Raw genomic sequence first — 10,999 nt, forward strand, 5'->3', positions numbered from 1 at the left:
CAGGAGGAAATTTGGATTTTTCCTGTGCTTGACTCCTGCTGCTCTGTGCCTGGAAAAGCAATGGAGCTGGGAGTGGGTGGGATGGTACCAAACTCCTGGATGTAACCAAAATTAACAATAATTGGACGTTCTTTCATCTTAAAGTGGACAAAAGCTGCAGGGAGAACTTTGAGGACATTTCTGTGGCACAGCCAACTGCTCAGGGGTCTGAGATATTCCAAATTTCCCTTTTAGAGGGAGCTGAGAGCTTTCCTCCTCCCTTCAGCCTGGGTGCTGGGAAGGAGGGAGGAATAAGGGCTGAACTTGCTGTCAACCCTCTTAAAAGGTTTTTATTGCAGCTGGAATGTGTGATAATGGCCCCCAGAACCATCATTACAGTTAATTAAAGGTCTGTTTCTTTTTTCTAATGTGAGGGGTTTATTTTCTGCCGTTGATAACACAGCAATAAAACCTTGCTTTAGGCAAAATCTTGGTAGGCAAGGTCACAATTTAGAAGTAATTTGGAAATTGAAAGGAAAACCAGAAAGCAGCGTCTGGTTCCTGTTATTTCTGAGTTGTGGAAGTCCAGAGGGAATGATTTAGAGTTAAAAGGGGAGGAAAAGAGGAACATCAGGGTCTGTGCACTGAGGGGATGGTCATGGGGAAGAGGTGAAAGGAGGACAGGGAATTTGGAGCAAACATCTACTTAAGTGTGAAAATTTGTCAGATCCTGGTTTAATTTGGGTTGCAAAGGCAGAGCCTGCTTCCAGGGACAGGAAAAAGTCAGGATGGAGGCACAGAGGTGTCAGGATTTTATTACTTTTGTGTATTTTATGTAAATTGGAGATTTGCATCTGCTGGGAATGGAGCTGATGTGGGGCAAGGAGCTGCCACGTCCCAGAATTCGCTGTTGAGGGTGAACCCATGCAGTGCTTGGAAGCACCTGGGATTCTTTAAGGATCTTTGGCTCAGAAATCCAGGGATGCACATGGAGAACATGTGGAATCTCCATCCCTGGGGATGCTCCAGCCGCCTGGAACAGCCCTGAGCTGGGGGCACCTGGGGAACTCAACCTCTCCCTGAATATTCAGCCCAGATTGTGCCTTTTAGCTTTATGATTCAAACAACATTGCTGCACTTTCATTCCAGGGCCGGCTGAGAAGCAGCAGGAGCTCAACTGGTCAAAAAAAAGTCATTTCCTGAGATAAGAAATGTAAAATAAGTGCCAGTGGTGGAGATTTAATTGCTGCAAATCTGTTGAGTGGGAGCTGAGCTTTCTGTTCTCCAAAATAATCACGTCCAGCTTCCAGCCAGCACAGCTGTGCTTCAGATGCCTTCAAGTTCTGCAGTAAATTTGTTGTGGATATGTAAATTAAAAGGTTAATTATGGTCGAGATGTTCTGGTGCTCAGGTTTGCTGCTGCTGCTGTGGGGTGCAAATGCTCCTCACCCCAAATCCAGGGGAAAATGGGGAGGCCCTGGGAGATTATCCAGGGAAGCTGGGGCTGCCCCTGGATCCCTGGCAGTGTCCAGGGCCAGGCTGGACACTGGGGCTGGGAGCACCTGGGACAGTGGGAGGGGTCCCTGCCATGGCAGGGCTGGCACCGGGGTGGATTTGGGGTCCCTCCCACCCCAAACCATCCTGGTGGTAGTGGAGCCCTGGAAAATGTTAAAGATGGACTTTGAAAATGTTGGGCTTTGTGTATAATAAATGATATAATTGTTAGATGTGATGGTTGTTTAGTAACTAAATATAATTATTGCATAATCATAAGAAGAATCATGAGAAACCATGTTAGAAGTTTAAGGGGGGAACCATGAGAAGCCATGGTTGACTGAAATCTATGTATACAATAGAACAAAGTATATAATATAAGTATATAATATATATATTATAAATATATAAATAATAAATAATAAAGATATATTATATAATAAATAATAAATATATATGATAAATCTATGTATACAATAGAACAAAGTATATAATATATATAATATATATAATATAATATAATATAATATAATTATTAAATATAAGTTTAATAATTACAATGAAAGTTATATAACAATAGAATATAAAACCACAATCATCTCGAATGTATGGTGGGAGTCAGATTTGAGTTGAGTACTCCTGACACCCAGAGCTCTTAATAAAAGCACCTGCAGATAATCTCTTATGTGATCCTGTGTTTCTGAACGCTAACCCTGGGATTCTCTGATTTTATGACAGGACATCAGATTTTATGAGGAGGGCTCTCGGGTTTTGGTTGTTGATTGCTGCCCCGAGATGTGCAGGGTGTCTCTGCTTTAGCCCCACAACTGAAGAACGAGTCTGGACTCTTCACTTTTCGCTCTTGAGGTTGTTTATTAATTCTCATCTATAAAATTTTCTCCTGCCCAGCCGGGATCTGCTCAGCAGGGCAGCCACAGGCACTGTGACCACCCCAACCAGGGTGGTGCTGTCCTTTTATACTACAAACTATATAGAACATATTGACACTGAATTCCAATACCTATCACCTGTGTTAGACAGTGCACTTCTACTCTACATATAACATATTGACACTTAATTCCAATACCTATCACCTGTGTTAGACAGTGCACTTCTACTCTACATATAACATATTTACACTGAATTCCAATACCTATCACCCATGTTAGACAGTGCACTTCTACTCTACATATAACATATTGACACTGAATTCCAATACCTATCACCTGTGTTAGACAGTGCACTTCTACTCTACATATAACATATTGACACTGAATTCCAATACCTATCACCTGTGTTAGACAGTGCACTTCTACTCTACATATAACATATTTACACTTAATTCCAATACCTATCACCTGTGTTAGACAGTGCACTTCTACTCTAAATATAACATATTGACACTTAATTTACAATTAATATATTGACACTTAATTCCAATACCTATCACCTGTGTTAGACAGTGCACTTCTATTCTAAATATAACATATTTACACTTAATTCCAATACCTATCACCTGTGTTAGACAGTGCACTTCTACTCTACATATAACATATTTACACTAAATTCCCAATACCTTTCACCTGTGTTAGACAGTGCACTTCTACCATAAATATAACATATTTACACTTAATTCCTATACCTATCACCCATGTTAGACAGTGCACTTCTACCATAAATATAACATATTGACACTGAATTCCAATACCTATCACCTGTGTTAGACAGTGCACTTCTACTCTACATATAACATATTTACACTTAATTCCTATACCTATCACCTGTGTTAGACAGTGCACTTCTACTCTACATATAACATATTGACACTAAATTCCCAACACCTATCAGCTGTGTTAGACAGTGCACTTCTACTCTACATATAACATATTTACACTTAATTCCAATACCTATCACCTGTGTTAGACAGTGCACTTCTACTCTACATATAACATATTTACACTGAATTCCAATACCTATCACCTGTGTTAGACAGTGCACTTCTACTCTAAACCAGTCCCAAAGTGCCAACACCACTGCAGAAAATGGAGACAAGAAGAAGAAGAAAGGCTGGACATGCCCAAGTTCCTCCATCTTGTCCCCAAAACCCCCATTCCAAAAATCCCAAAATCTACATTTTCGCCCTGTGATCATTTTATTATTACACTATTTAAACTTCTGTGACCTTCATGCCCTCATACAAAGCTGGTAACTCGCTCCAGGGCTCACAATCAAACCCTCAGGTGCTCTGGGCTGTGTGCCAGGGTCTCTGAGCCCCTGGTGGGGTCCCAGCAGCTCTGGACACCCAGAGGGATGCGCTGAGTTCTGACAGAGGACAATCAGTGGTTCCCAATGCAGAACATCCCAAAAGGATGGAAGGCAAATGATAATGATAAAGGATTTAGGGTCCTTTCCAAGCCACACCAGTTTGGGGATCTGTGACTTGGGGCTGAACAAGGATGAGGTGGGAAGGGTTTGCTCTGTGTGTGGTGCCAGGGACACCCCTGGTGCTCCCAAAAATGTGTGATGTGACCCTGCCACTGCAAACTCCATGAGAAACCAATCCTGGAAACACACAAGAAAAAAAAAAATTAGAAAAGGAGGGAAAGGTGTCATCTGGTGATAAGGAATTTCCCAGCTGGTGGCAGAAAAGCTTCAGTGGTGATTAACAGTGAACCGTGTTGAGATTTCAAACAACTTTTGGAATTGATAAGGCAAGAGTAAACAAAACAGAGTCCAATCCCCAGAATTTAATCCTCAGAACTGCAGCTCTGCATCTCTGAGGCGGTGCCAGCGAGCTTGGACCCTGGGAAGGACTGGAAAATAAATTCCCCGGCCTCCTTCAGCAGCACCAGGTGCTGGAAAAGCCTCCTTGGTGCCACTAATGAATCCCTGGGGACCCTGCTGCAGCTCGGGATGAAAAGCAAGATTAAGCTCTGGAGCTCTTTGAGGAAAAGCAGAGTCTGTAAACAAGATGCATTTCTGGGAGCCTGGTTGGCAAAAGTGGATGAAAGTCTGGGTTCCTGGAGAATCTGAGGAGTTCTGAGTGGTAACCTGTCTGCAGGCTGAGGGTTAAATGGGAGAAACTGTTTTTAGGGCCCGAGAGGTGCTTCATGGCCCCAGATCTCCTGAAATCTGCACCATGAGCAGCATTCCACCCTCTCTGGAGCAGGGAGCAGAGCAGGAGCCAAGATCCAGTGAGGCCATGGAGAGGCTGCAGGGCCTGGGCTGCTGCTCCTCCCCAATTCCCCGGCACCAGGGAGCAGAGGAAGCCCCAGGAGAGGGGTGGGAGAGCCATGGGTGCCTCCAGAGCCCAGGGTTAGGGACAGTCCCAACGCTTCAGTGCCATTAAAACAGGGAGAAAAGGGCTCTATGCTGCCTACAGTGCATGGATAATGAATGAAATGCAGGATAATCAAATGAGGATATTTTCAGGAGTGCAGGCTCTGGTGGGTTTGGGAATTTATTCCATGGAAGGTTCAGTTCTCTGTCAGGGAATTCAGTGAGCCCTGAACAGCCCTGCCACGAGCCCAGACACAGCCTGCCCTCCTCTGGAATGTCTGCTCTGGAGCCTGGCACCCTCGGAGGAGCTGATGCATCCTGGCTGGACAGGGCTGGAGCACCTGGCACTGTGGGAGCTGTCCCAGCCACAGCAGGGGTGGCACTGGGTGGGCTTTAGGGTCCCTTCCCATCCAAAGCACTCTGGGATAAACATGAAACTACAGCAGGATTCACATGAACAGATCCAATGCTCCCTCTCCGCAGCAAACCCCCACCCCCATCCCTCAGAATTTGCCTTTTCTGCCAAAATTTGGAGCCTGTCTTGAAGCCACAACAAGCCTGACTAGAAAGACTCTTTCTGTTTGAGACAGCTTCAGAAGAGAGCACAAGTTGCAGAGAGAACTGTGCAAGTTCTGGCCTCCAGGGTGCTTTTAAAATGCAGGAGTTCTGGGATGTAGGGCTGCTTTAATGGGATATTTATCTCCCTTGGAGAAGTTCCTGCTGCAAACCTTGAAGTTGTAGCAGGCTGCAGTAATAAGACTTCTCTATTCATTAAGAGATAACTTCCACTTTTCCATCTTTTTTCTATCAGAGATTTGTTTCCTAGGGCAGAGTCTTTTTTTCCCCCTCCTTAATTTCCTAAATTTTCTCATTTCAGGAAAACTGAGGGAAGTAAATTTCCGTCAGCAGCACCTGAAGCCCCTCGGGTTGTTCATTCCCAGGGCGGTGTCCCCGTGTACCCCCCACACCTGGGATGAGCTGTGGTGCTCAGGAGCACCAGGGAGGGTTTGTGGGAGCAGAGATTCAGGCAGGTGATGGTGCTCACAGGGGTCTGAGGATGAGGGGAGAGACCAGGATCTGACTCCATGTTTCACAAGGCTGATTTATTATTTTATGATATATATTACATTAAAACTATACTAAAAGAATAGAAGAGAGGATTTCATCAGAAGGCTGGCTAAGAATAGAAAAGGAAAGAATGATAACAAAGGCTTGTGGCTCTGACAGAGAGTCCGAGCCAGCTGGGCTGTGATTGGCCATGAATTAGAAACAATCCCATGAGCCCAATCCCAGCTGCACCTGTTGCATCCCACAGCAGCAGATAACCATTGGGGACATTTTGTTCCTGAGGCCTCTCAGCTTCTCAGGAGGAAAAATCCCAAGGAAAGGATTTTCCATAAAGGATATCTGTGACACAGGCAGGTGTGTGTGTCCCTGGGAGCTCCAGGAGAGCTGAAGGTGCCCAGAGCTGGAATTCCCTCCCTGGAGGAGCCTCACCCATCCTTGGATGTGCTGAAGAGCAGTTTGAGATCTGTGAGTGCTCCGGCATCATCAAAACCAGAGAACTGGTTGGTTTGATTTTATTTTCCTCTCTCTCCTGTACTTGTTGATCCATTTTTAGCCCAGCTTTCAGTGTGAGCTCTGTTTTTATTCACCCGTCCCACACCAGTGGCTGTTCCTGCTGGGCAGGCAGCACCAGGATGCTCCCAGATTCCAGAGCTGCTTTACCCAGCCTGGACCTGCAGCAAAACCCACAGTAAATCTGCATAATTCTGAGTGTTTGCTGCTCCTTGAGCCATTGAACAGAGACCATCCATGGAAATCCATCAGTGTGTCCCACCCAGGTGCTGCAGCCTTGCTGAGGGAGCTCTCCCTGCTTTCCTGGGAGCAGTAATTGATAATCCTGGCTCCCTGAGCAGCCACATTCACCTCCCTCAGCAAGGAACCACGTGAGGAATCGCTGCTGGGGTCACCACAGAGCTTCTCCTTGTTTGGAACTGGAAAAGGAAGAAGGGGGAGCTGGGGCAGTGGCACCAAGGGAGCTGCAGCTGCAGCTTTGTCTCTCTGCTCATCCACTCTGCTCTGGAAAACCCTCCCAGGAGTTTCCTCTCCAGACTGAGCTGGAGAAGGAATTCTTTAAAATCAGAGCCCATGGAATGAAGCACAGCTGGACTTCAACGGGATGCAGAGGAAAACCAGGGGGTGCAAGTGAAAAATCCAATTGCTGTTGGGAAAAGGAGGAGTGGCAGCTCAGGGAAAAGATTCCCTGGTTCAGGATAAGCTGTTGGGGCAGGGATGGGAATAGAGAAGCACAAAAAAGCCCTTGGAAAAGGGCAAGAGCCCACTGCAGGCTGAGGGTTAAATGGGAGAAACTCTTTTCAGAGCCCCAGAGGTGCCTCATGGCCCCAAATCTCCCGAAATCTGCACCATGAGCAGCATTCCATCCTCTCTGGAGCAGGGAGCAGAGCAGGAGCCAAGATCCAGTGAGGCCAAGGAGAGGCTGCAGGGCCTGGGCTGCTGCTCCTCCCCAATTCCCTGGCACCAGGGAGCAGAGGAAGCCCCAGGAGAGGGGTGGGAGAGCCAGGGGTGCCTCCAGAGCCCAGGGTTAGGGACAGTCCTAACGCTTCAGTGCCATTAAAACAGGGAGAAAAGGGCTCTATGCTGCCTACAGTGCATGGATAATGAATGAAATGCAGGATAATCAAATGAGGATATTTTCAGGAGTGCAGGCTCTGGTGGGTTTGGGAATTTATTCCATGGAAGGTTCGGTTCTCTGTCAGGGAATTGGATGAGTGAGCCCTGAAACAGCCCTGCCATGAGCCCAGACACAGCCTGCCCTCCTCTGGAATGTCTGCTCTGGAGCCTGGCACCCTCGGAGGAGCTGATGGATCCTGGCAGCTCTCAGAGCTGCTGTGGCCACCACTGGACAGTCTGGGATGTTTGATCCTGCAGGATCTGCTGTGAGGTTGGCCTCGTGCCCAGCCCTCCTGCAGCTTCGGCACAGAATCCATCCCAACATGACAATAATATAATATAATGTAATGTAATATAATGTAATGGAATATAATGTAATAATGCTCCAGGTGAGTGCAGCCCTGCCCCAGGACTCAGCCTGGCTGGATGCACAGCTGGAGATAAATTCTGGCACCAGGGAATCCTTCAGGGTGGAAAAGCCCTTTGTGAGCACCAAGTCCTGCCACCAGCAGCACCTCAGTGCCCTCAGCTGCCTCTGACTGCTCTGATCCCGCCACTGAAGCTCCCCCTCTGGAATTTGGCCTTTTCCATGGTTAGCAATCATTTTGTTTTGGTTCACAGAGGGCCTGAAATGGGGAGGGGACACGTTTGTGTGTAAAACGTGACTGGGTGTCCCTGACCCTGTGTTGGGGGTTGTGGGTCCCAGGATGAGGTGAGAGATGAGACTCTGACTCCAAGCTCTCAGAAGGCTGATATTATATTATATTATATTATATTATATTATATTATATTATATTATATTATATTATATTATATTATATTATATTATATTATATTATATTATATTATATCATATCCATAATATCATATTATTGTCATATTATATTATATTATTACCATATCATATTATCTTATTATCATATCATATTATATTATATGAAAATTATATACTAAAACTATATTAAAGAAAGAGAAAGGAGACACCAGAAGGCTGGATAGGAATGAATAATAAAAACCTGTGACTGGCTCAGAGAGTCCAACACAGCTGGCTGGGATTGGTCATTAATTAAAAACAATTCACATGGAACCAATCAAAGCTGCACCTGCTGGTAAGCAACCTCCAGACCACATTCCCAAACAATCAGATAATTATTGTCTTCATTCTTTTCTGAGCCTCCTCAGCTTCTCAGGAGAACAATCCTGGTGAAGGGATTTTTCAGAAAATATCATGGTGGCAATCCTGGGGCTCCAGTGGGCAAGGACAGCTCCCCAGAGGAGTTAATTCCTTATTAATTCATTAATTCAGGAGTGCCCAACCCTGGAGGTGGCACTGGGAGCTCTGGGTTGGGGACAGGCTGGGGATCCAAGGCTGGGCTCTGCTCCTGGAGGGCTTTTCCAACCCCAATAATTCTGTGATTCTTAAGGAAAAGCTCATTTCCAGCAGGCAGCATTCGTCCATCAGGCACGTGCAGGCACCTAAAATGCAGTGTGACAGATGAACACCCCCATAAATATGAAATTGTGTAGGTGCCACTGGATGTGACATCCCCCACCCAAAACAATCACTTGTAAATCACAGAGTTCTCGCTGCAGCCACAACTCCATAATAACAAAATGATTAGAAAGCCATAAAAAACAAAGTTGTTTTGTCAGGATCATTTCCTCCCTGATCACAGGGCTGCTGCAAAGTGGCTCTGGGCTTAAGTGATAGATGAGAGCCATTAATGGAGCCAGAGACCTTCCCAGGCTGCTTGCAGCCAAAATTAAAAGGGAACTGTAACAGTCCTGGGTGGTTTGGAAGCCTGGAGAGTGCTTGGGTGTTGTGGTGGGGTTGGTATAAAATGCAGCCTCCCACAGCCATAAATCATGCTATTATTCATGAATAATTGCATTAGATGTATTATTTAATGGTGTAAGTTTGGAAAATCCCCTCTTACTCCTCTGGTCTGTGGCTCCCTGAGACCCTCCTGCCATGAAATTATAGGATCAGAGTGGTTGGGGTTGGAAGGGGCCCTAAAGTTTTGTTTGAGATGCTTTTTTTGTGTCTCACAGATGCAGCTGGACTTCTCTCTCTCCCTGTATTTATCACTCCAACATGAAAACAATGTCACAATAGGACACAAAATGAACAACAGACACAAGCTGAGGTGTCCAAGGTAGAAAGAGGGCAGTTTATTTCCAAACTCCAATATTTGTAGACTTTCAAAAGTGACTACGGACTGGAGGATGAAGCTGCCCCCTCTCCAGCCACAGTGGTCAAACCAACAGCCCATCAATTCTGCCTTCCTCCAGAAAGGAATGCAAAACAATCATTATTTACATGAAAAGTGTGTGAAAATCTCCACTACAAAAATGTGAACATCAGAAGGCTTAGAAGAACTTAGGAGAGCAGGGTGACAAACAAACACCTCCAGCGTTTTGGGTGATACAGGGAATGTTTGTGGCTGCCCTACAGAGCTCCCTCAGCTGGCACTGAGCTCACCAATCTGTCTCTGCAGGTACAGTGAAAATAAAGAATAATTCTGTGTCATTCAGGGCATCCTCATGAGGAGGCAATGCCGGACCCTGGGGCTCAGGCCCTGCTGAGGTGAGAGCAGAGCCTCAGCAGCTCCGCACTCCCAGGAGCAAATTCCACGTTTTTCACATGGAAACAGGGGCCCAGCTGCCCCTAGGGAGATGGGAGGGAGGGAGGGAAGGTTGCTGTGCTCCAGGCATGCTCAGGCAGTTTGTTCTGTCTGCCTTTAAAAGCTTTGGGATGTCCTGTCCAGGCTGAGGGATATTTACTGCAAAATGGAAAGGGAAGTGGCAAAGATGGGAAAATGGGAAATGTAGGGAGCTGCTTCTGCCAGGCACAGGGGGAGTGCTGCAGCTTTCTGTTCTCACTGCCACGGTACAAAAACATCATTATTATGGGCTGGAAAATCCAGCAGGAAAGGAGAATTCTGTGCCCAGGTGAGCCCCACCTGCAGAGCCCAGCCCAGGAGGGACCTGGAGCTGCTGGGGCATCCAGAGGAGGCACCAAATGCTCAGAGGATGGAGCAGCTCTGCTGGGACACCTGGGGGGCTCACCTGGACAGGGGAAGGTTGGGGTGAGCTCAGAGCGGCCCCACAGCACCTGAAGGAGCCCCAGGAGAGCTGGAGAGGGGCACTTTGAGTGGAGCAGGGCAGGGAATGGAGCTGGGAAGGGAATGGAGCCCCAGGAGGGGCTGAGGGAGCTGGGAAGGGGCTGGAGAATCCCTGAGGGAGCTGGGAAGGGACTGGAGAATCCCTGAGGAGCCGGGCAGGGGCTGCAGAATCCCTGAGGGAGCCGGGCAGGGGCTGGAGAATCCCTGAGGGAGCCGGGCAGGGGCTGCAGAATCCCTGAGGAGCCGGGCAGGGGCTGCAGAATCCCTGAGGGAGCCGGGCAGGGGCTGCAGAATCCCTGAGGGAGCTGGGCAGGGGCTGCAGAATCCCTGAGGGAGCCGGGCAGGGGCTGCAGAATCCCTGAGGGAGCCGGGCAGGGGCTGCAGAATCCCTGAGGGAGCTGGGCAGGGGCTGCAGAATCCCTGAGGGA

This window comes from Agelaius tricolor, unplaced genomic scaffold (genome assembly GCF_023055355.1).
Source record: "Agelaius tricolor isolate 1412-34295 unplaced genomic scaffold, bAgeTri1.0.p SCAF_22, whole genome shotgun sequence".
In the NCBI taxonomy this organism is placed as follows: Eukaryota; Metazoa; Chordata; class Aves; order Passeriformes; family Icteridae; genus Agelaius; species Agelaius tricolor.